Source organism: Staurois parvus, unplaced genomic scaffold (assembly GCF_062004578.1).
Source record: "Staurois parvus isolate SC_StPar_1 unplaced genomic scaffold, SC_StPar_1.0 ptg000287l, whole genome shotgun sequence".
NCBI lineage: Eukaryota > Metazoa > Chordata > Amphibia > Anura > Ranidae > Staurois > Staurois parvus.
In genome coordinates, this window is record NW_028318083.1 from 25,037,024 (window position 1) to 25,063,931 (window position 26,908).

General features: G+C 40.5%; 1 protein-coding gene across 2 annotated transcripts in view; it reads left to right on the forward strand.

Annotated features, from left to right (window-relative positions):
* The window catches only part of SLC66A2 (solute carrier family 66 member 2), a 150,501-nt gene that overhangs the window by 110,579 nt on the left and 13,014 nt on the right, over nucleotides 1-26,908 (forward strand). The gene's annotated exons all lie outside the window — the stretch shown is intronic.

The following is a 26,908-nucleotide window of genomic DNA, read 5'->3' on the forward strand; positions in this document are numbered from 1 at the left end:
CTGTGCTTATTACAGTTTTCCTGTTTTCACATACGTGAACCGCAGCTGTGCTGTTGATTTCTAGGACTATCTCATCAAAGCATCACAGTAGTAACGGTCATAACCCATATACAAATTATTTCAAGGATATCCTGTTGTGGTAACGAATTTAAAGGTTCATTATTTCCCTCATGATCCAGTTATTATACATCAATTATAGAACAAGGCTTTGTTTGAAATGTACAAATCATGGCTAAAATGATTATTAACTTGGGAAAGTGTTGATCTCTGAAGTGTGGTTATTTCTTTGTAATGGTTTCCATTTCAAGCATCTAAACAGTAATGAGAGCTAAATCTGAAGAATGACTTCCAGAGGTTTCAGAACAACTGATGTCTGACACGGGAGTTTTGCTGTGGAGTAAGCATACGATTTGCTGAACCCTCGTGTTTTGGTTATACTCCTCAACAACATTTTATGTTCTTTTCAGTGACTGTGTGTGATTTTTGGAGGAAATAGGAATGTATCCTGGGAGGCCAGTGCACTGTTTCTATATCAGTTTGAAGAAATACTAGATAAGGCAAAAGAATATATAGCTTGCCTGTTGGTAAATTGAAGTGGAAAATACTGCTCAGAGGGAGCACTGAAATTCAAAATAAACCAGAACCTTAATAGAATTGTCAGCTCAAAGAAAATAAAAATGACATTTCTTAGAATTGGTTCTGCAAATAAGAACCTTTTTTCTCTTATTCCACAATAGGATATGTGCTGACAGAAAGTTTGGAAAGTAGGGTAATGAATTCTAGAAAATAATTTGAATTGATTGGGCTGTAGACTCATGGGGATATCAAGGTCTACTGAAACAGCAGAGTCAACTTTTTATACACGGCATAGTTGATCTTTCAAGGTCTGGGCATTAAATGGACCTGATATATCTATATCAAGTTGCAAAGTTGTTATAAGCTTGGCACTTTGGGATTTCTAGTATGTTTTGATCATTTTCAGCACTGTGTTTTAACTTCTTCCTGCCTCTACCTGACAAGCCTTTAACTGGGTCTTAACGCCGGGAGGCTGGATGGTCTTCCTCATCATGTAATCACTGTGATTGGCTGTCACAGTGGTCACAGGATCAGGAACCCATTCCTCCAGCTCCTGATCATAAACAGACTGGGAGAGAGTGTTTTCAGTACAGAAACCTAGGCTGCCATGGATGTATATGTGCTGCATGTAGGTATTAAGGCCCATGCTCCATGCCACCACACACTTGTATCGTGTGGTTGACAGAATGTTAAAAAGAGAAGTTTGGGAATAAAGAAAATGTACCTAGTTGCAACATGGGTCTTCTGCTGCATCTGATCCCCTGCCGCTTCTAAGACTGAGAAACCAAGCATTCTGATTGGCCTGTTTTTAGGTCTTCCATGAGCAGAGAGCCTGTGACTGTCAGTCACCTGCTCTCTGTTGTGTCCCTCCAGCATTCATTGGAGTACTGGGGTGGGGCGGTAGCAGCTGGCTCAGGCTTTCGGCAGCATGCTGAGAAGCCAAACCAGCTGCCGGTCAGGATGCTGGGTTGATCCCAAGTCAGGATCTCCCCAGACTTTACATGAATGTATTAAAAAAAATCTAAGCGATGCCTTCAGCATGCAGATTTGTACCATAAATCAAATGGTAATTCTCTTATGCAGAGAGCCCTGGGATATTTAACTTCATGGAAGTTTCACTTGAGCTGTAGACCCTCAAGTATTTGAAAAGCATGGCTAATGCTTTTTTTGTTGCTTATTTTGATAACTTTGTACACTACACATCATGATGGACCTTTGCTTTATTAATGCTAATAATCCATGATATACATCTGTTGTCACAAAAGACCGTATAGTGTCTATAAATACAGACTAGGTTGGTAGGCAGGTTTTTCTTTTCTTAATGAGTACAGAGACTCACCTTGACAGTCCTTTTGGTATACATACTGTTAATTGTCAGTGAACCTGTGATGACAGTTAAAGCTGTATTAAACCCAGAACCAAAAATGTAATATATTGCAGCTGACCAGTCGTTCGATGTGGTGGCTAAATTAGTTTTATTTTTTTGCTGTTTTCACCAGGTGTTCTGGCCAATAACACATCTGTATTGGTGTGCCTTCACTCTTGATGAAGTTGCACAGGGGACTCATTTGATTTAAATACACTAACAAACTGAAGTCAAACTCCATCTAACACTTTATAATCCATTGCAAAAAAACTGTTTTTTTCCTTTTTAGGATAAAGTTTTTACATGAATAAAAAAAGCTTATCATTGTAAGCACCCCTGCCACTGCTGAATGGTTTGTCTCATCCCTGTAACTGATGCATGAGCATGTGGGCTTGCTCTTTTAAAACACTTTCTAGCCAAAACACCAAATGAAAATAGATAAAAGAAAGTCTCAAAATGAAAACCAAGACAGCCCTCACATCCTAGAATTAGAATTGGTAAGCTGCAACATAATAGATGTTTGCTTTTGGGTTTAATGGGGAAGTTGCAATAGGACAACATAGCTATGATGACCCTACACAATATGGAGATTGTGAAAGGATAATTTAACATTGATATGCTGGAAACTTATACTGAAGTGGACATCCACCCAGAAAAACTTGAGGCTTCCTTCAAAGTATGTTAAGATTTTGAAACTAATGTTGCCAGCGGTTAGACATTAATGGCTGTGTGTTGAGTTATTTTGAGGGGACAGTAAATTTACACCGTTATGCAAGCTGTACACTCACTACTTTACATTGTAGAAAAGTGAAATTTCTTCAGTGTTGTCACATGAAAAGATATAAAATATTTACAGAAATGTGAGGGGTGTACTCATTTCTGTGAGATACTGTAAATGCACAAATAAATATATCTAAACTGACATGTCATACCAGCTATGGAAATTTTAAAGGGCTTTGTGTCTGAATAAATGGTTAGCACTTCCGCCTGGCAGTACTAGGGTAGTTGGTTTGAATCCCAACCAGGGTATCACCTGCCTGGAGTTCTCCGTGTGCCTGCGTGGGTTTCCTCTGGATACTCTGGTTTTCTCCCACACTCCAAAGACATGCTGGTAGGTTAATTGGATCCTGTCTAAATTGGCCCTATTATGTGTATGTGTGAATGAAACCTTAGATTGTACGCCCCTTGAGGGTTAGGGACTGATGTGAATGTACAATATATATGTAAAATGCTGCATAAATTGACAGCACTATATAAGTACATGTAATAAATAATGAAATATAGCCTATGCCTCTGGTACAGTTTCTTTACACGCACTAACCTATTGAGAAGGGAGCCTCGGGATCATCTCAACTTGGTAAAACTTGTGTGTATGTATGTGTGTGTGTGTGTGTGTGTGTGTGTGTGTGTGTATGTATGTATGTATATATGTATGTGTGTGTGTGTGTGTATGTATGTATGTACAGTGGGGATCGAAAGTTTGAGCACCCCAGCTAAAAATTTGTATTAATGTGCATAAAGAAGCCAAGGAAAGATGGAAAAATCTCCAAAAGGCATCAAATTACAGATTAGACATTCTTATAATATGTCAACAAAAGTTAGATTTTATTTCCATCATTTACACTTTCAAAATAACAGAAAACAAAAAAATGGCGTCTGCAAAAGTTTGGGCACCCTGCAGAGTTAATATCTTGTACTGCCCCCTTTGGCAAGTATCACAGCTTGTAAACGCTTTTTGTAGCCAGCCAAGAGTCTTTCAATTCTTGTTTGAGGTATCTTTGCCCATTCTTCCTTACAAAAGTCTTCCAGTTCTTTGCGATTTCTGGGCTGTCTGTCACGCACTGCTCTTTTAAGGTCTATCCATAGATTTTCAATTATGTTGAGGTCAAGAGATTGTGAAGGCCATGGCAAAACCTTCAGTTTACGCCTCTTGATGTAATCCCCCGTGGATTTCGAGGTGTGTTTAGGATCATTATCCATTTGTAGAAGCCATCCTCTCTTTAACTTCAGCTTTTTCACAGATGGCATCAAGTTACCATCCAAAATTTGCTGAAATTTTATTAAATCCATTTTTCCTTCTACTCGTGAGATGTTCCCTGTGCCACTGGCTGCAACACAACCCCAAAGCATGATTGATCCAACCCCATGCTTAACAGTTGGACAGAGGTTCTTTTCATTAAATTCTGTGCCCCTTCTTCTCCAAACGTACCTTTGCTCATTCCGGCCAAAAAGTTCAATTTTAACCTCATCGGTCCACAGAACTTGTTTCTAAAATGCATCAGGCTTGTCTATATGTTCATTTGCAAAGTTCAAACCATGTTTTTTGTGGTGAGGACGTAGAAGAGGTTTTCTTCTGATGACTCTTCCATGAAGACCATATTTGTACAAGTATCTCTTTATAGTGGAATAGTGTACCACAACTCCAGTGTCTGCCAGATCTTTCTGGAGGGATCGCGCAGTCAAACGTGGCTTTTGAATTGTTTTTCTCACAATCCTGCGAGCTGTTCTGTCTATTTTTCTTGGTCTTCCAGATCTTGCTTTAACTTCCACTGTTCCTGATGACTGCCATTTCTTAATTACATTCCGAACAGAGGATATTGACATCTGAAAACGCTTTGCTATCTTCTTATAGCCTTCTCCAGCTTTGTGAGCGTCAACTATTTTCAGTTTCAGTTTTCTAGACAACTGCTTAGAAGAACCCATGGTGCTGATTGTTGGGGCAAGGTCAGATGAGTCTGGGCATTTAAAACCTTTGAGATTGACATCACCTGGTCTTCCCAGATGATGATTGAGAACAATCCATGACACTGGCAGGTCTCAGCTTTGCAAAGGGGGCAGTGCATGCTATAAATTCTGCAGGGTGGCCAAACTTTTGCAGACGCCATTTTTTTGTTTTCTGTTATTTTGAAAGTGTAAATGATGGAAATAAAATCTAACTTTTGTTGATATATTATAAGAATGTCTAATCTGTAATTTGATGCCTTTTGGAGATTTTTCCATCTTTCCTTGGCTTCTTTATGCACATTAATACAAATTTTTAGCTGGGGTGCCCAAACTTTCGATCCCCACTGTATATATGTATGTGTGTGTATATATATGTATGTATATATATATATGTATGTATATGTGTGTGTGTGTGTGTATATATATATATATATATATATATATATATATATATATATATTATAATATACATTTTTTTTTTTTTTTCGAGCTTGTTAGTTAAACCTTTTTTTTGTTAATACGGTGCTTCATATTATTTATTGCTGTTATTGGACTGTGCTGTTTGCCATTCTGTTTTTGGAAAATAATGCAATTTATAAATACAACTATGACATTTCAATTACAAAAATAAGTTCTTCGATTGTATAGAAACCGACACTCTCATTGTGTATGTTTACTTTTTTGTGTTGGGTAATGCTTGTAATTTATGACTTTCATTTGAGAGTTTTTATATTAAAAAGAGTAGGTTTTAGTACATGGGAAATCTAATATCTAATATCTATACAGTAGAACAATGTTACCGAAGCTTGGAAAGTGGCCATGCCCGCATCAACTTTTCTCTGCCAGGACTAATGCTGATTTTGCGAAAGAACTAGAAAAGAGATTTTGGCCTGTCATTTGACATTCCGGTGTCTTAATATAGCCACTGAGATATGGATTGCACTTTTGTTCTGCACACAGAGATATTTACAAATTGCAAATGGTACAAAGACAAATGGTAATGTTCAACATGGAGATGATTTATGGACCAAGTGGAACACAATATCATTTGTCTGTATAAAATAGAATTACAGAAACTAAGTTAATTGCAGAAATGAAAATCACAGAAAAAAGACATATATCCAGGCCTGAACACTGCTCCAGAGAAATAAAATTGTGGTTTTAACTACTTTTGTATTTTATAGAGATTAATATCTAATCAGATTAGGCTGTGTAGATAAAAATAACAGGACAGAACCAGTACTGTATGTTGGGTGACAGCTGGCTTTCAGATTTTTTTTTTACGTATAGTATATAGGGAGAACATGCCTAAGACTGATACATTTTAATGGAAAGTAAGTGTGTGTTCAAGGTACAGAAGTTTACCAAACGTAGGATGTATCAGTGGCGATACTCATACCAGCTGTGAGTAAAATACAGCAGAGCTAACAATCAAAACAGGGCACTGAATGCATCCCATTTTATAGCTCTAGATTTTGGATACATTATGGCTGTCAATTTACTGGGCAGTCATGGAGACATATATAATTAATTACAGAAAATGGATGTTACGGACTTGGTCATGTACAGTGGTTGAGTTTCATTCCTTATATTATGCAGGAACTCCTGCACTACATCAATTCAGAATGCTCAGGATAGCGATAGTATCAAAATTATCCCACTAATGCTTACTGACCTGATGCATCTCTCAAGAGACATTTAAATATCTATCCTGGGATAATATATTGTATACTTTTTAAAGCAGGCTTCCAGGATGGCATGTTGTCACGATTACGGCATTTTATTATAAACCGAAAGCAATGAGATAATGTGGCGTACTTCATCCTCTTTAAAATACTACAAACCATCCTCTGAGGCTGCTTGGATTCACCAGTCCTTTTTATTGTAACCCTTGAGCTCTTAGAACAAACCGTACCTGTAAAAGTCAACTGGTTGTTAGTGTAGAGTATTTAAACTGGTAATATAAATGAATTGCAGCCAGCCAGAGACATCTGCATATGCCAGTTTAACATCCCTGACTAACCATAAATTTACTTTATGCTTCAAAAAGAGCTGTTAGGCTTCAGCAGGCTTTCAGCAAACTTTAAGAAGTGCTAATGATTGGGGAAAGCATTTGTAAGATCTTAATCACTTATTTAAGGTGACAACACTCGCAGCACCATCCGAGTTCAACACTCCACTTTTGCTAAGGGGGAAAAAAAATTGCTCCCGGTTGGTTATTTCAGGGATTTTTAGCAAATTGGATATAGAAAGGCCTAAATGCTTTTCAGCATACATGTTCCTGTTTAGGGACCTGCAAGAGACTCTTGACAGCCAAGCAACAAGCATTTACAGAAAGGGTTCGCTATGGCAACATTTGTTTCTGTTTTGATATTGCACTTTAAAGGATAGTAGATGGGTTTTTTTTGGTCAGGGTTTCCTTTAACATAATTCTTATCACATTCACATTTTTACAGGCTTGCACCTTCATGATATTTAATTACAGTGGAAGATGAGGTTAACTATATCTATTCTGGAAATGTTCCCTTCTACCCTACCCATTTTTTTTTTTTTAGTTTTTTTTTTAGTTTTTGAGCAATCCCTTACACAGGGGAGCTGGAACTGACTGGGCTGGAGCAGATTTAAAAAGAAAAATAAAAAAGAGTACATAGATATAGATAGATATAGATATGCGTATATATATAGATAGATGGAGTCAGGTCCTTAAATATTGGGACATCGACACAATTCTAACATTTTTGGCTCTATACACCACCACAATGGATTTGAAATGAAACAAACAAGATGTGCTTTAATTGCAGACTGTCACCTTTAATTTAAGGGTATTTATATCCAAATCAGGTGAACGGTGTAGGAATTACAACAGTTTGCATATGTGCCTCCCACTTGTTAAGGGACCAAAAGTAATGGGACAATTGGCTTCTCAGCTGTTCCATGGCCAGGTGTGTGTTATTCCTTCATTATCCCAATTACAATGAGCAGATAAAAGGTCCAGAGTTCATTTCAAGTGTGCAATTTGCATTTGGAATCTGTTGCTGTCAACTCTCAAGATGAGATCCAAAGAGCTGTCACTATCAGTGAAGCAAGCCATCATTAGGCTGAAAAAAACAAACAAACCCATCAGAGAGATAGCAAAAACATTAGGCGTGGCCAAAACAACTGTTTGGAACATTCTTAAAAAGAAGGAACGCTCCGGTGAGCTCAGCAACACCAAAAGACCCGGAAGACCACGGAATACAACTGTGGTGGATGACCGAAGAATTCTTTCCCTGGTGAAGAAAACACCCTTCACAACAGTTGGCCAGATCAAGAACACTCTCCAGGAGGTAGGTGTATGTGTGTCAAAGTCAACAATCAAGAGAAGACTTCACCAGAGTGAATACAGAGGGTTCACCACAAGATGTAAACCATTGGTGAGCCTCAAAAACAGGAAGGCCAGATTAGAGTTTGCCAAATGACATCTAAAAAAGTCTTCACAGTTCTGGAACAACATCCTATGGACAGATGAGACAAAGATCAACTTGTACCAGAGTGATGGGAAGAGAAGAGTATGGAGAAGGAAAGGAACTGCTCATGATCCTAAGCATACCACCTCATCAGTGAAGCATGGTGGTGGTAGTGTCATGGCGTGGGCATGTATGGCTGCCAATGGAACTGGTTCTCTTGTATTTATTGATGATGTGACTGCTGACAAAAGCAGCAGGATGAATTCTGAAGTGTTTCGGGCAATATTATCTGCTCATATTCAGCCAAATGCTTCAGAACTCATTGGACGCCGCTTCACAGTGCAGATGGACAATGACCCAAAGCATACTGCAAAAGCAACCAAAGAGTTTTTAAGGGAAAGAAGTGGAATGTTATGCAATGGCCAAGTCAATCACCTGACCTGAATCCGATTGAGCATGCATTTCACTTGCTGAAGACAAAACTGAAGGGAAAATGCCCCAAGAACAAGCAGGAACTGAAGACAGTTGCAGTAGAGGCCTGGCAGAGCATCACCAGGGATGAAACCCAGCGTCTGGTGATGTCTATGCGTTCCACACTTCAGGCTGTAATTGACTGCAAAGGATTTGCAACCAAGTATTAAAAAGTGAAAGTTTGATTTATTATTATTCTGTCCCATTACTTTTGGTCCCTTAACAAGTGGGAGACACATATGCAAACTGTTGTAATTCCTACACCGTTCACCTGATTTGGATGTAAATACCCTCAAATAAAAGCTGATAGTCTGGAGTTAAAGCACATCTTGTTTGTTTCATTTCAAATCCATTGTGGTGGTGTATAGAGCCAAAAATGTTAGAATTGTGTCGATGTCCCAATATTTATGGACCTGACTGTAGATATATATATATTTCTAGTTAGCCTCTACAAACACTTTAAATTGGAGATTTGAAAAAAAAAAAAAAGCCAGCAGAGGAAGTAAATATTCATGAGGAAATGTTTCTGCCTCCCTTCTTAACTGAGATTAGGTATCCTCCAGATAGGCTGTGTGGTTCTTTCAATCAGCTGGCTCATTCAAAGACTTGCATTGTTAGAAGCCGTAAAACTCAACCCTTATGCAGAACTGCAAAGCAGGAAGCAGAACCTGCATATTTATTGAGCAAATATGGCCATTTCATATACAGTATATACAGTTGTGTTCAAAATAATAGCAGTCAGACATCACTAACCTGATCAATCACTGTTTTTGGTAGAAATGATATTTCTACATGGCAAATAATTTACTAGCAGGTGTAGTAGAGTAATAGAAATCCAACAGACCCAACAGTCATGACATGCATGCTGCTGATTCTGTGTAATTGAATCACTAATTGAAAGGGGCATGTTCAAAATAATAGCAGTGTGGAGTTCTATTAGTGAGGTCATTCATTTGAAAAACAGGTGGCAATTCTTGCCCTTATTTAAGGAAGGAAGGCAGCAAATGTTGTACATGCTGGTTACAGTGCTTTTCTCTGAAATTCTGAGGAAAATGGGTCGTTCCAGACATTGTTCAGAAGAACAGCGTACCTTGATTAAAAAATTGATTGGAGAGGGGAAAACATATAAAGAAGTGCAGAAAATGATAGGCTGCTCAGCTAAAATGATCGCAAATGCTTTAAAATGGCAACCAAAACCTGAAAGACGTGGAAGAAAGCAAAAAACTACCATTCGAATGGATAGAAGAATAGCCAAAATGGCAAGGACTCAGCCAACAATCAGCTCCAGGAAGATCAAAGAAGGTCTAAAGTTACCTGAGAGTACTGTTACAATTAGAAGACGCCTATGTGAAGCCAAGCTATCTGCAAGAAGCCCCCGCAAAGTCCCACTGTTGTACAAAAGACATGCTGAAGAGGTTACAATTTGCCAAAGAGCACATTGACTGGCCTAAAGAGAAATGGCGCAACATTTTGTGGACTGATGAAAGTAAGATTGTTCTTTTTGGGTCTAGTGGCCGGAGACAGTTTGTCAGACGACCCCCAAACACTGAATTCAAGCCACAGTACACTGTGAAGACAATGAAGCATGGTTGCGCAAGCATCATGATATGGGGATGTTTCTCATACTACAGTGTTGGGCCTATTTATCGCATACCAGGGATCATGGATCAGTTTGAATACATCAGAATACTTGGAGAGGTCATGCTGCCTTATGCTGAAGAGGAAATGCCCTTGAAATGGGTAATCCAACAAGACAACGACCCCAAACACACCAGTAAACGTGCAACATCTTGGTTCCAGACCAACAAGATTGATGTTATGGAGTGGCCAGCCCAATCCCTGGATCTTAATCCAATAGAAAACTTGTGGGGTGACATAAAAAAATGCAGTTTCTGAGGCAAAACCAAGAAATAGAGAAGAACTGTGGAATGTAGTCCAATCATCCTGGGCTGGAATACCTGTTCACAGGTGCCAGAAGTTGGGTGACTCCATGCAACACAGATGTACAGCAGTTCTCAGAAACAGTGCTTATACAACTAAATATTAATTTAAGTGATTCAAAGGAAAGCAAAATCTTCAAACATTTTTCAGTTGATATAGTGAATGTTTGAGTTTGTAAAGAAGAATACAAACACTGCTATTTTTTTGAACAGTCTAATATTCACTTTTCTTCAATTTGTTTAGAGGAACAACACAAATTTGATATATTTTTCTTCATGTTTTGATTTGGAATAGAATGTGTAGTGTTCCCAATGCATTTGTGTGTATGGAAATAAAAGCTATTAAAAGGATTTTGAGCTTTATTCACTTTTTTCAACACACTGCTATTATTTTGAACACAACTGTATGTAATTGCAAACTATACACAAAATCAACTTTTCGCATTAGCACACAACTACATAAACTTTCTCTTTTACAAAATACAAGATTTGAGTGCACAATCTCCTTTCGATATTCCTACAGCTGGATATAAATTGATTTATATAGGCAACCATTCTCTAGTACAACCACAATCTTTACAGTACTTTTATTTTGTGAATTTGGATTAATTCAAACATTTTGCAGTTGTCACCAAAACAAGGGTTGAAGGGGCAGTAATCCAATGGGGACATCTGTCTAATGGGATTTCTCCTGTGGAGATTGCCTCTCATTTGCTGGTATTTTTGGATAGGAAGTGAAGGCAAAATTCCCCACTCAGACTAAAAAAAAAAACGGTGTTTCCTATTCTATCCAAGTCTAAAACAAAGGTTTTAAAGATTTAGTGGAAAGTTCAACAGCGCTCTGGAGAAGCGACCGTTTATCCAAGGATAACATCTGCAAACCCTTCCTAGGCTGACTTGTCCTGAAACCATTATTCATTGTAAACCTTATATAGCCATGGGTACAGCTTTTTAGAACACTGGAGCCACAAACTTGCTACCTTACTTTTTTAATGTTGTTCACACATGAGTCACCTGCATTGCATTCTTGTTTGGTATTTATACACCCTTTTATGGGTATACACACAGCCTTTAACTGTCACCTTTTTTGTATATCAGATTTTCATGGTCCCATATGAATTTTCCTTAAAATTTTAGAGGGTGATTTAGACCTTGTGATCAGTTTCCCCTTATGTTGACTTGTATAATCCTTCAATCACCAGGCAGATATGTGTTTCTGATGCTCTCCTTGCAGTCTTTCAATGAGATGGGATGTACATTAATCTCCATCGTAGAATGTCAGCCATGTGTGCACAAAAGCTTTTGTACCACCGGCTCTGAGGTGAGGATAAAAAAGCTGCCTAGCCCAGTGGTCGGCAAGCCGCGGCTCGCAAGCCACATGCGGCTCTTTACCCACTCTAATGCGGCTCTTCTGTGTGCCGGGCGCCTGCTCCCCTCCCTCCTCTCGGTCGGCCGCTCCCCTGCCTCCTCTCGGTTGGCCGCCCCAAAAGTCCGCGCGGACCTTTTAATCCGGCCCGCGGATGTGGCTGTCAGGATGTGTGTAGGCGGGGCAGCGTGCCGAACGTGAGGGGAGGGGAGCTAGGCTCCTCTCACAGTCCGCCCTGAAGACCCGAACGGCGCGGGAAGACAGCGAGAGGAACGCGCGGAGCAAAGGTAAGTGAATTGACACGGGGGACTTGGCTTACTAGAAGGGGGGGGGAATAGTACTGTGGGGGATGAAATACTATATGAGGGATGAAATACTATATGGAGGGATGAAATACTATATGGAGGGATGAAATACTATATGAGGGATGAAATACTATATGAGGGATGAATTACTATATGAGGGATGAAATACTATAGGGGGGATGAAATACTATATGAGGGATGAAATACTATATGGGGGGATGAAATACTATATGGAGGGATGAAATACTATATGAGGGATGAAATACTATATGAGGGATGAAATACTATATGGGGGGATGAAATACTATATGGGGGGATGAAATACTATATGGGGGATGAAATACTATGTGGGGGGATGAAATACTATATGGGGGGATGAAATACTATATGAGGGATGAAATACTATGAGGGATGAAATACTATATGGGGGATGAAATACTATACGGGGGATGAAATACTATACGGGGGATGAAATACTATACGGGGGATGAATTACTATACGGGGGATGAATTACTATACGGGGGATGAATTACTATACGGGGGATGAATTACTATACGGGGGATGAATTACTATATGGGGGATGAATTACTATATGGGGGATGAATTACTATATGGGAGATGTATTTTCAGTTTTAAAAATGTGGCTCTCAAAATAAATTTCAATCATGGTTTTGGCGAGATTTGGCTCAGTTGAAAAAAAAAGGTTGCCCACCACTGGCCTAGCCTATCTAGAATATTGTGAGCATTTAATTTGTTGGACAACTGTAAGGGTTGGAGACTTGACTTTTCCAGTGAGTTTAGGCCCTGAATTTAAAAAAAAACAATGCATTCAGCAGGAATCCAGATCTATAGTACTGCAGCATACAACTATGAACAGCTCCAAGGTTATTGAAGAATAAAGCAATAGTCAATAAGGGAATAGCCATTCTGTTCACCATAGGATTCATTAATGTTGTGTTTTTGCATTCTTGATGAAAGCCCCTATGAATCCATGATATTTACATATTATTTCAAGCCAAATGATTCCTATGATTTTTTGTGAATCCTAAAAATATCCATTTTGGAAACTGGATTACTTGGCAAGAAAAACAAACCTCTTGAGATTAAGTTGAAATTGTTTGCGTCAGTGCTGATTTCAAATCATGTGGAAAAAAACAAGTTTTGGTCAATTATATTTGGCATTTCATGTCATTGTGACATTTTAGCAGGTTTTTTTTTTTATATTTTTTTATAGAAGTTACATCAATTTGATAAGATGTTTGTATTTATCCTCGCTCCTACTCATGTTTTGTGGCTGCTCCTGTTTCTTTAGTAATATTTAATAATATCTTTATATATAAAAAAACACAGCAAATGCCTAATGGGTCCTTCCTCTCAAAAAATGGTACTTCAGTTTTTGGCAGATGATGGCGAGTTAAAGCACCTAATGTGTTGGGGTTTTTTTTTATTTTTTTTTCCTCTTAGGGTCTCTGTTTGTGAAATTTCAGAGTTTGAGTTCTGGTTCTGCACACCTGCTACAGCCATAACATAGTCACCACACTCTTCCTGTTGGGTTAGGATTTTATTATGTCCTGGATTTTGGAGAGGCAACATCCCACATTGGCAGGATATACAAAAACACCAGGATGGTTAACAACATAAATGTAAACTTTGGCAAGAGATCTCACAAATGGAGTCCTTAATGGTGGCTATACACTCTTTGCTAATTGATTTTCTTTTCTGATCTGAATAGTTGATCTATAGTCAGCGACCCATTCAATCGATATGCTACACACAGGGAAGTTGAGTTCAAACAATAATTAAGATGTACAATCATTAGTTAAGATACAATCATAACTTCTCTGTTTCCACCATATAATTTGATAGCTTCTTTGTTCATGAATATGATCATATTGTGTAAGTTCTGCCAATTGATGCAAATCATTTTTTGCCCTGCCCGATCAACTCGAAAGGGAAGTTATGTCTATTCTATCATTTCAACATCAATCTGTTAAAAAAAAAAACAAAAAAAAAAACTGAAGTGTGTATGGCCACCATAAGACATATCAGAACTGAATATGCGACTTAGCACACAAGAGTACTCCTGCAATGGAAATGTCACTTTTAGATGGACTGTCCCTTTATGTATTTTCTGTGTCCAAAAAAAACGTAAGGCTGGTATTCACATCTACAGTTGGTGGCAAAGAATCCCTGTTGTAGTGCACCACAACTCTCTGGCAATGTCCCAGGGGGCATTTTTTCATTCATTGCTATTTGTTGGTAACCCATTCTAAATTATCCAGCCCCCTAAACCCAATGGAACAGAACATAAAGTGTGACGGAGCCCTGAATGTTAAAAGGAATCTTTAGGAATTGCCAGAACTGGCTTGTGTTTGAAAGTTTGACCTTTTGAAGCTGTCATCCTTACCTTTGCATCACTACATGGTCAACCACTGACCTAAAGAACAAGTATGCTAACCATGAAATTGCTGACTTTAATTAAGAGACATTGAGGGAAAGAAGGCAGAACTGCTTACATAGGTATAGCAGCCTTCAAATTCTGTTAAAACTGACCCTCAGGCTTCAGGAAATGCTGACGAATGCCCTATGTTCCTACCTTCTATACATTCCTATTGACTAGTGAGGCTGCCTATAATGGAGGCAGGCTAGTAGGAATGTGTGGTGATGGGGCTGAGCTGCAAGCTCTGCTATTACTCAGAAGGGTAATAGCTTTGCCTTTTTAGAATAGCCTGACGTTCAGCCTTGGCAAGAAGGTTTGGAAAGCTGCTGGTATTATACCCAACACCTCATATATGCAGCAATTTCTACTCCATGACAAAGGCTTTATAGGGTATGTCAAGTCAAAAACATTTTCTAGTTTTACATAGAGTGGAGAAGGATTTGAACTCCTGTAGGGTTTTTAATGATATCTCTGGGGGGTTTAGCCTTGTGTCCTGTCCTGTTGACCACATTTTACCAGACAGGAAGGGAGGATAAAACTGTAGCAGGGCCAGAGACAGAAAAATACATCTAAAAAGGAGATCTAGCCTTCCCCTCTTCTACAAAATAAAAACATTTTTATTTTTGTTTGTGAGTTACCCTAATTTCCTGTCCTGTAAAATGTGGTCAGCTTGACGGGAAGCGAGTAAACGCTCTCTAAAGGAGCCCTAGATAAGCGTATAAACCCAACAGTTCTACTCCTTCCCCACTCTGTCCAAAATTAGAAAACATTTTTTGACTTGATGTACCCTTTAAATATAAAAGCAATATACAGAATGACAGCCCTAGAAATGTGTTAACAATTGAAGCTTCCATACTCTACTATGGCATGTTCCTTTAAACGCTAAGATATTTCTAGTTCATGCAAATGTACATATTTGCTCCAGTCGATTAATTTCCTAGAATAAAAGGCTACATCTTCCTTTTACCAGTGACTCATAACTGCTGCTGGATGTCATAGCAACTTTTGTCATGTTCAGTGGCCACAGAAGAATAAACAGATATTTTGTTCCCATGTTCTATGTATTGTTTAAAGGACTGACCTTAGCTGGAATATTTTGTACTTGTTCTTTTGCTCCTGTTTTATAAGAATAAAGTAGTAAAGGAGAATGAACAAGCCAAAGGCATGGCATGTACCATTTTATCTGTCTTTCTGAGCAACCTGACAACTCCAGAGTCCAGGGCATGTATCCATTTTCAGACCTTTGTCATATCTTCTTGCAATATGTGGTACATTTTTTACCAAATTAAAAATAGATTAAAATCGTGTATGTATCAAAGCTAATAGAAGTTCAAGCTATCCATCACAGTAACTCGGGATCACGTAGAATCATTTTATCTGCAATCAATAGCTGGTTTAGGTGGGATGATGAAAAGTCTGACTATGAATGGTGTACAAATGGTTCACAGCATGCAATTGCATTATTACATTTTTTTTCTTAATAGGCTATCACATAGAAACAGAAGTTTTAAAACGTTAATGCCTCATGCACGTGGGTGCATAAGACCATATAACATATATTGTAGGCATATTTCGGCATCCCAGTATCCTGGGTTACACAGCTGGTGCACAATCGACTATAGTAATGAATAACTGTATGCCAGGTTTACACTGCTATTTGTATAAAGCCATACACCCCTGGATACAGACCGCAAGTAGCGGTGTAAACCTGCATACAGCCATTCATTTCTCTGACTAGCTGTACGTGGCAGCTGTGTAACCAGGCATGAAAAAGCTTCTGCGATTTACATTATACAACTTCATGCACTTTTGTGCCTGAGGTCTAATGCAGTCAAAATTTAACCGCTTTCCCGCCGCTCAATAGCAGATATACTGCTACGGGACCGCAGGGGTGTGCAAAATCAAGTCTGTGTGTGTGTGTATATATGTGTGTATATATATATATAGGTGTGTGTGATTTTGCATTTCAGGGTAGGGGGCGCATGCGAGCTGTGCATGCTCCCTACCTGCGCCACTATTTGCGGCCTCGGCTGTCAATCACCGGGTCCCAGCCAGTGATTACTCACCAGCACCCGGGATTGAGGCGCATTACAGACGGCGGGAGAGCACTGTATGTAAACAATACAGATCTCTCCCCCGTCAGCTCCTACACACTGCTTTGCATGGTTCTGCATGGCAGAACCATGCAAAGCAGTGTGCTTACATTTGAAAACCGTAAAACAGCACACAGTTTACCACAGTAAAACCGGCATACAGTTAACCCTGTGCCCCACATGTTAACCCCTTCCCGCCCAGTGTCATTAGTACAGTCTAAGTGCTGTTTATTAGCACTGATCACTGTATTGGTGTTACTGGGGATGTCAGTGACACAGTCAGTTCCCCCCCGCTGTCAGAATGCCCGCCGCAATCCCGCAAGTTGCTGATCGCTGCCGTTACTACGAAGGCAAAAAAAAGAAATCACAGTATATATACCACCATTTGTAAATGCTATAACTTTCACGTAAACCAATTAATTTACACGAATTGGGATTTTTTTTTTTTATTTTAGCAAAGACGTAGCAGAATACATTTTGGTCTAAATTTATGACGAAATGTGATTTTTACATTTTTTTTTTACTGGATATGTTTAATAGCAATAAGTAAAAAATAGTGGGGGGTTTTTCTCAAAATTTTTGCTCTTCTTCTCCTCCTCCTCCTCCTCCTCCTCCCAAAATAAAACCCACACAGGCGATCAAATACCACCGCAAGAAAGCTCTATTCGTGGGAAAAAAAAGGACATACATTTAATTTGGGTGCTGCATTGCATGACCGCACAATTGTCAAAGTAACGCAGTGCCGCAATGCAAAAAATGGCCTGGTCAGGAATGGGGGTAAATCCTCAGGAAGGCAAGTGGTTAACGTATAACTTTTATGTGTACATCTAAAAAGCATTAAGAAAACTATAGTTTTTCTTTAGAAAGTATACATTGTTTTTGTTAATGCTTTAATTATAAAGTTTAGGACCGAAAAAAAAAAACCCTTTTTCAAATGTGGTAAATATGTAAGCTAGCATATTATTATGCTTACCACTTGCTTCCAGCAGTTAGTGCATTTGAGGCAGGTCTCTGCAGAATACTGCTATACCGTGCCTACTCTATAATGTGCTGTTTAGGTCTCACGGATGTGTAGAGGCTGCAAAGTCCTCCAGTTTGAAGTCTCTGGCTCTTTCCTAGATGAGGGGAGCCACAGATTCTCAGTACAGCTGTCAGTACAAGTGAATGGCTGGCTGTATACAGTACCTATGTGAACGGCAATCAGTTCTGCATTGGAGTATACCAGCATATTTCTCTGAATGTGCCACTGAAATAAACCGATTATACCTTGTGCTGATTATGTGTCAACTTCTCAGCAACATTCGTATTATTGCAAAGCATTGTATCCTGTCAGATGATTTCCCCATACAGTATCTAATATTAACTTCACGCCTAAGGGTAAAATAAATCTTAATGCCAAAGAAAAGTTTTGCATCTTTGATATGTGTTAGTAAAACTATAAATATCACAACTACTTTGTACATCCAGGTGAATTATACCTTGTTTTTTTTTTCAGAACAAATTGGGCTTTCATTTGATGGTAAATGGAATGGATATCTCCTGATTTGTTTTTATTATTATCAAAGGAATCCTAGCCCAAAATGGTAAAAAATAAACAAAATCTTTTTTTTAAATTTAGCTGTGTTTCTAGTTACTGCCATAACCTACCACCAAAGAACAACCCAAGATAAATTCTCCAGCTCCTAATGATCGCAGCCATACTACATATGTCTGTCATTTGTTGTTTGTACCCGTAGTACAGTTAAAAAAACAATAGTGCGCATTTTGCTTTTTTATTTTTTTTTTTTTTGTTCTACCTAAAACACAGGGACACTAGCTGACACTGATACTAATTTAAAGAAGGAAAAAAAAAGTCCTAACCTTTGACTCTGATCTTGACCCAAACACTAACCATGACACTGACCTAGATCTAGGTATTTTTTCTTTATTTTTTAATATTTATTTTTCTATCGTTATTAATATTTATTTTTCTGCAAGGCGAGAGGGAGATATAATGTATCTCTCTCCTCCATTCAGAGAGAGAGAAAACATGGGGGCAGGCTTCACAGTGACTGATCACTGTGAAAGTCAATCCCAGGCTATCACAGCGATCAGGTGACCCGGAATCGGGCGTTCCAGGTTCCAGTCATTTGTATGGGACCCTGGGATCTCCATGACACCCCAGTCTTTGTGCTGGGAGCGAGCCGTGTGATGTGTTCCCAGCACAAAGACAGATACACAAATATGTGGTCGCACGCAAAAGAGCCTAGTTCTGTGAGACCGCATATTTGCGTCGGCATCAAGGGGTTAATGTTTGCACCCTAAGGCCCCTTGCACATGGGGGCATCTAGCTACCCAGTGTGCATCGCGCCATTCAAGTGCATCCACCTGGGAGGCACAGGTACAACATGCAGATCTGCTGCCTGCAGCCGCTCGAAGTCTACGTCTGGTTGCGGCTGGATGGCAATGAATGCTGTACCGATCGTTTCTCTTGTTAGAGTCCTATGCACGCAGGGACTAATGCCCAGAACACAGAAGATCACAACACACTGTTAGGAATGCATTAGGCAGCCCTGCTGGCTCACTCAGTCAATTATTCATTGAATTTTTGTGCACGGACCTGGGTTGAAAATTGTTTTTCAAACAGCACCTGCAGCCAATCAGCTGCAGGCACTGTTTAGGTTTTCTGACAGCTGGCGCTCACAACCGTCAGAATACAACTGCCGAGCTGGAGGGATTCGTCCATCCAATCCATTTGTGCGGATGGACGAATCTGTTGGAATTCCTTTCATTCAGCCTGCAGACTAAGTAAAGTAAATCTATTTGTGTTTGGTCAGCTTCACTGTAACTGAAAAACCATGTCACTCACCAGGCTATGATGTGTTGCCAGGGCTGTGTAAATCTCAGAACTGGATGATCAGAAATATAAATAATTTGGCAGCTTAAAAAACAACTCCCTTATTTGTATTCCTTCTGTGTATATGCATTTTGCATGCAGTTCAAATTTAAACATTTAGGGTGTTTATAAAAGTTAATAACCCCCTTCCCCCACCCCCAATATTCCCACTTTCCGTATAACACCTAGGACTAGCAGTCAGGTTAAATCCATTCAGAGAATCTTGTGCTTGAATGATCATTGCAACAATCGGTTATGTTTGATGTTCAGTGCACATTTGTTAAATTGCTATAAAGTTCCACTGCTGCAGCCTCGTTAGTACAGGTAACAGATGTGTTTTATGGTCGGATCCTTACTGAGCTAGAGCAAACCTGATCAGTGGAGACAATGCTTTTCTCAATTAACCATTTATTAATCCTAATAACCCCTTCCATTTCTTTTTTCCTTTTACCTTTTTGCCACTGTATTGTTTTCTAGTTGGTATGTGCTTTGGGAATTTACATTTAGTTTGTTATTGTGTTGCTAAACCCAGGACCCTGCATTCATTATATCTGGTTTCCCACAGTGCACACAACATGGAAATGCAATTATTTTAGTAACTATAAACTGCTAAATACCTTTTTCAGCAGTTAGATCAGTCTTGTGACTTATATCAGTGTCCAGCAGAGCACATGTTAAAGCTTGTAGGGGGAGTTTTAATTTTGCTCTAGAAAGGATGCAGAACCCCTGACCACTGACTGGCCCTGTGCTGATCACATGCACCCTTGCAAGAAAAAGAAAAACCTCTCTAGCAATACACACCAAACTGAGCATGTGCAGAGTGACTCCACATGATGTCTTATCAGGAGATGAGGGGGACACTGGAAAAGGGGAGAATCAGACAAGACATGATCAAACAGCCTTTTTACACATTGCAGAGAATTAACCACTTAGGGTCCACAGTGTGTATAACAAGCATGCTTTACTGCATATACAGACTGATTTTACTATTGTGGGTTTAGTAACACTTTAAGTCTATGCCAAGCCAAAATCATTTATTCTAAATTTAGATAATGTGGGAAATATTAGAACTCCTGCCTGTTTTTATTGCTTTTGGGGACTGTGTTTGAGAGAATTCCCCTCACTTCCTGTCCTAGTGACAGTGGTTTCAGCCAACAGGAAGTGAAGTGAACTCTCTAACACAGGCACACATACAAATACATATCTGAAAAGGGTTCTGTCCTTTCCCAACAATAAGAAAAGCATTTTTATTTCTGTCCCTGCTTCATTTAGAGAGTTCCCTTTGCATCCTGTCAGGTAAATCATTGTCATCACGACTGGATGTGAGGTTACATAGCTGCAACGGAGCTCCAGAAAGCGGTGAAAACTGTACAGGAGTTTTAAACTTTTCCTAATGGCTTACATTACACTTAAAAAAAAAAAAAAAACTATATATAAAAAGTTTTTTTTTAGAACTTGAAATGAAAGCAGAACTTCACCTAAAAGAGGAAGTCCTGCTTTATGTTCTCCTACCCCACCCCTGTCATATTTGAAAGATTTATATTTTTTTGTGGGGGGGTACGTAGTTTTTGACAAGTACCTGCTCCTACATCCGCTCAGATCACCTAGGCAATCTGAACAAAAGTTCAAGCCCCACTCCCTTCACCTGCAGCTTTCTGGGACATGTCACAGGTCTTCGGGACCATTCACAAAGCACAGCGGTGCTTGTGCATATGCAGTAGGAAGCCAGCTGAGAAGCCGCAAGCTGTCACAATCTGCTGCCCGCAATAAAGATTCCGGCATCGGGAACCTGAAGACTAGTGCAGAACTAGTCCAGGTGAGGATGGTGCTGGATCCCTGGACAGGCGAGTGTCCTTTTATTAAAAGTCAGCCTCTACAGGTTTTGTAGCAGCTGAATTTTATTTTTTTTGTTTTTTTATAGAGAGAATTATGGCTTGAACTTCAGCATGGACTGAATGAATAACGTACAGTTGCAAGAAAAAGTATGTGAATCCCTTGGGATTACGTGGACTTTTGCATGAATTGGGCATAAAATGTGCTCTGAACGTCATCTAAGTCACAACAATAGAAGAACACAGTCTGCTGAACATAATACTACACAAACATTAGATGTTGCCGTGGTTTAATTGCACATAACATGTAAACATTCACAGTGCAGGGAGGAAAAAGTATGTGAGGCCCTAGCTTAATGACTTCTCCCAGAGCTAATTGGAGCCAGGAGTGAGCCAACCTCGACTCCAATCAGTGTGATGATATTGGATGTGTTGCTGACAGCTGTCCTGCCCTTAAAAAACACACACCTGTTTTGGGTTTACTGGTTTCAAGAAGCACTGTCTGATGTGAACCATGCCTCGCAGAAAAGAGCTCTCTGAAGACCTACGATCAAGAATTGTTGACTTGCATGAAGCTGGAAAGGGTTACAAAAGTATCTCCAAAAGCCTTGATGTTTATGTGTCCACAGTAAGACAGACTGTCTACAAATGGAGAAAATTTAGCACTGTTGCTACTCTCCCTAGGCGTGGTCGTCCTGTAAAAATGACTGCAAGAGCACAGCGCAGAATGCTGCATGAGGTAAAGAAGAATCCCAGAGTGTCAGCTAAAGACCTACAGAAATCTCTGGCACATGCTAACATTTTTGTTGACACATCTACAATAAGGAAAACATTAAACAAGAATGGAGTACATGGGAGGACACCACGGAGGAAGCCATTGCTGTCCTAAAAGAATACTGCAGCACGTTTGAAGTTTGAAAAAGAGCACCTGGATGTTCCACAGCACTACTGGCAAAATATACTGTGGACAGATGAAACCAAGATTGAGTTGTTTGGGAAGAACACACAACACTATGTGTGGAGAAAAAAAGGCACAGCACACCAACATCAAAACCTCATCCCCACTGTAAAACATGGTGGAGGGAGCATCATGGTTTGGGGCTCCTTTGCTGCCTCAGGGCCTGGACGGATTGTTGTCATTGATGGGAAAATGAATTCCAGAGTTTATCAAGACATTTTGCAGGAAAACGTACGACCATCTGTCCGCCAACTGAAGCTCCGCAGAGGATGGGTGATGCAACAGGACAATGACCCAAAAGCATACAAGTAATTCAACAAAACAATGGCTGCAACAGCACAGAATATTCCTTCTGGAGTGGCCCAGTCAGAGTCCTGACCTCAACCCGATTGAAATGCTGTGGCATGACCTTAAGAGAGCGATTCACACCAGACATCCCAAGAATATTGCTACAATGAAACAGTTTTGTGAAGAGGAGTGGTCCAAAATTACTCCAGATCATTGTGCAGGTCTGATCTGCAACTACAGGAAACGTTTGGAATGAGGTTATTGCTGCCAAAAGAGGGTTAACCAGTTATTAAGTCCAAAGGTTCACATACGTTTTCCTCCCTGAACTGTGAATGTTTACATGTTATGTGCAATTAAACTATGGCAACATCTAATGTTTGTGTAGTATTATGTTCAGCAGACTGTGTTCTTCTATTGTTGTGACTTAGATGACGTTCAGAGCACATTTTATGCCCAATTCATGCAAAACTCCACGTAATCCCAAGGGGTTCACATACTTTTTCTTGCAACTGTACTTTTGTTGTGATAAATAGGACAAGTTGCAAAACAAAATTGGTAATTGTACTAGCGCTTCCACTTAGGGAGCAAGGGTCTGCTGGCATGCTGGCAGAGGAAAGGCTTTCTATTATCTCTGCTTTCTAAAGAAAATAAAATGTAAGACATTTTAAACACCTTTTATTGTGTACCTGCTATATATTTATATAGTTACATAGTTAGTCTGGCTGAAAGTCCATCCAGTTCAACCAAAAAAAGTTATAATCCTACATCCGCAGTTGATACAGAGGAAGGCAAAAAAACCCCAGCAAAACGTGATCCAATTTGCTCCTTCAGGGGAAAAAATTCCTTCCTGATCCCCGAGAGGCAATCTGATATTCCCTGGATCAACCTTACCTATAAATAGTAACCAGTTATATTCTGTGTATCCAAAAAAGAATCCAGGCCTTTTTTAAAGCAATCCACTGAGCTGGCCAGAACCAACTCTTGAGGGAGTCTATTCCACATTTTCACAGCTCTTACTGTGAAGAAACCTTTCTGTGTTTGGAGATTAAATTTCTTTTCCTCCAGATGTAAAGATTGCCCCCTTGTCCTCTGATGACCTCAGGGTGAATAACTCTACACCGAGTTCACTATATGAACCACTGATGTATTTATACATGTTGATCATATCCCCCCTTAATCTCCTCTTCTCAAGAGAGAATAAATTCAGTTCCTCTAATCTTTCCTCATAGCTGAGCTCCTCCATACCTCTTAACAGTTTGGTTGCCCTTCTCTGTACTTTCTCCAGTTCCCCAATGTTCTTTTGTGAATTGGTGCCCAAAATTGAACTGCATATTCCAGATGAGGTATTACTAATGATTTGTACAGGAGTAATATGATATCTCTCTCTCTGGAGTCTATACCTCTTAATACAAGAGAGGATTTTGCTTGCTTTAGAAACCGCAGCTTGGCATTACATGCCATTATTAAGCTTGTGATCTACCAGAACTCCCAGATCCTTCTCCACCATTGATTCCCCCAGCTGTACCCCCCCCCCCCCCTAGTACGTATGATGCATGCATATTCTTAGCCCCCAAGTGCATAACCTTACATTTATCAACATTAAACCTCATTTGCCACATACTGTAGTTGCCCAATTAAACAGTGCATTGAGGTTGGCTTGTAAGTTGGAGACATCCGATAAGGACGTTATTTCAGCTGAAAGTTTAATTGGCCTTTAAAGTTGAAGTAAACCTTGAATGATCTTTAGTTTGCTTAAGCCCCTGACGCCGACCGTACACAAATATGCGTCCTCTTGGCAGCTGGGCCTTGACGCTGAGCTGCCGCATCTTTGCGTACCATTTGACAACACATGCTGAGAGCGCACGTCCTGCGATCAGGGATCCTTTTCCAATCGTGACAGCGAATCATGGTGGTCACATGACCCTAAAACCCTGCCCCGCCTCCCAGTGGCTGAAACCCCTTAAAGGGCCGGGGGGCGCCGGCGTGAAGAGGTTAAGCACCATGTATCATAAACAGTTGACATGTTGTAAAATTAAAATACTTTTTTAACCTTTTTTTATTCTTTGTTGTTTCTCTCTACAGTAACTTCCCGTCTACTTGCACACAATCCAGCTATTGCTGTATGACATTTCTTAGCTCGGGTTTCCTGATGTTGACAATAGTAGACCATGCCTGTGTAATGTGTGTTGCAGCCTATGAGCATTGGAATCCCACGTCAAAGGATGGCAAAGCACAGTTGGGAGACAGGGAGAGAGTATTGTTGATCTATAACAGGAAATGTCTGAACAAGAAACTTCATAGCAGGGTTACTGGGTATTATTTTAATAAAAGCTGCAAAGTTAAAAATATTTAAAATTACACATGTAAATTCACTATATTCAGCAGATGGAAAGTGGCAAATCATTTGCAGAGCTTTAAGGAAACACCCATTTGAAAGACTCATACCTTGTCCTACAATTGTACTGTACAATACCTGTAGACTGATCTGCGAAGGTCAGTCTGACCAAGTCAATATGCTATTTGTACCCCTTATACACTGACTAATCTGTTATGCAAAGAAGGGTATTGAACCAGACTTTAGGATTTTCCAGGATAATTTCTATATGTTCTCCTAGATCAGGCATCACTAAATGGCAGACCACGATCCAGATCTGGACCAAGTGATAGTCTGCTCCGGACCGCTACTGCACTGCTTAGCAGCCTGAGTGGACTCCTCTCCCCCCACTGCTGCAGCTGTTAAAAGTCACAGCATTGTGGAGGGCAGGAGAAATGGCAGGGTGGGCTCCTCTTCTATATATACTCGCCTACCACTGCCGCTGTTCAACTCACAGCAGGGAAGAGAAGAGGACAGGAGATACTACAGGTCTACAGGGGAAACTGGAGCTGTCCAACCTTTCATGTTAACAAGCGGGTCACTCACTTTTTAACAAGAAGAGTTGGGCAGCTCGTGCCCTCAGTACTGCAGATCTTCTGTGCCTCTTCCCTCCCACTTCCCTATGTGTGCCTCCCACCCTGCAGTGGCAGCCAGCAGATGAGTGAAAACAGAAGAGGAGTCCACCCTGCCATTCCTCCTGCCCCTTTTCCCTGCTGTTTTAAGGCATTACTGTGAAGGGAGAAGATTAGGAGGGACTGTGAAGTGAGTGGGTTGAGCTGTGAAATGGGGGGGAGGGGGCTGTGATGTTAAAGGGAGAAACTGTGATATGGGGGCTCTGAAGTCAGGGTGGAAGCTGTGGTATGGGGGGGCTGGATATGAGAGGGAGAAGCTGTGACATTGGGGGGCTGTGATATAAATAGCTGTGATATAGGGGGCTGCTATGTGAGAAGGGGAGCTGTGATATTTGGGGTTGTGATGTGAGGGGGGACCTGTGATATGGGGGGTTGTGATGTGAGAGGGGGAACTGCGATATGGGGTGCTATGATGTGACAGGGAGAGCTACAATATGGAGGCTGTGATGTGAGAAGGGGAAGCTGTGATATGGGGGGCTGAGTTGTGAGAAGGGGAAGCTGTGATATGGGGGCTATGATGTGAGAGGGGGATCTGTGATTTGAGGGGGGCTGTGATATGAATAGCTGTGATGTGAGAGGGGGAACTGTGATATAGGGGGCTGTGATGTGAGAAGGGGAGCTGTGATATATGGGGTTGTGATGTGAGGGGGGGGACCTGTGATATGGGGGGTTGTGATGTGAGGGGGGGGACCTGTGATATGGGGGGTTGTGATGTGAGGGGGGGGACCTGTGATATGGGGGGTTGTGATGTGAGGGGGGGGACCTGTGATATGGGGGGTTGTGATGTGAGAAGGGGAGCTGTGATATATGGGGTTGTGATGTGAGGGGGGGGACCTGTGATATGGGGGGTTGTGATGTGAGGGGGGGGACCTGTGATATGGGGGGTTGTGATGTGAGGGGGGGGACCTGTGATATGGGGGGTTGTGGTGTGAGGGGGGGACCTGTGATATGGGGGGTTGTGATGTGAGCGGGGGAGCAGTGATATGGGGTGCTATGATGGGATGGAGGGAGCTGAAATATAGGTACTGTGATGTGAGAAGGGGGAGCTGTGATATGGGTGGCTGTGATGTGAGAGGGGAAGCTGTGATATGTGGGGCAGTGATATGAATAGCTGTGATATAAGGGGCTGTGATATTCGGGGTTGTGATGTGAGCGGGGGACCTGTGATATGGGGGGTTGTGCTGTGAGAGGGGGAGCTGTGATATAGGGTGCCATGATAT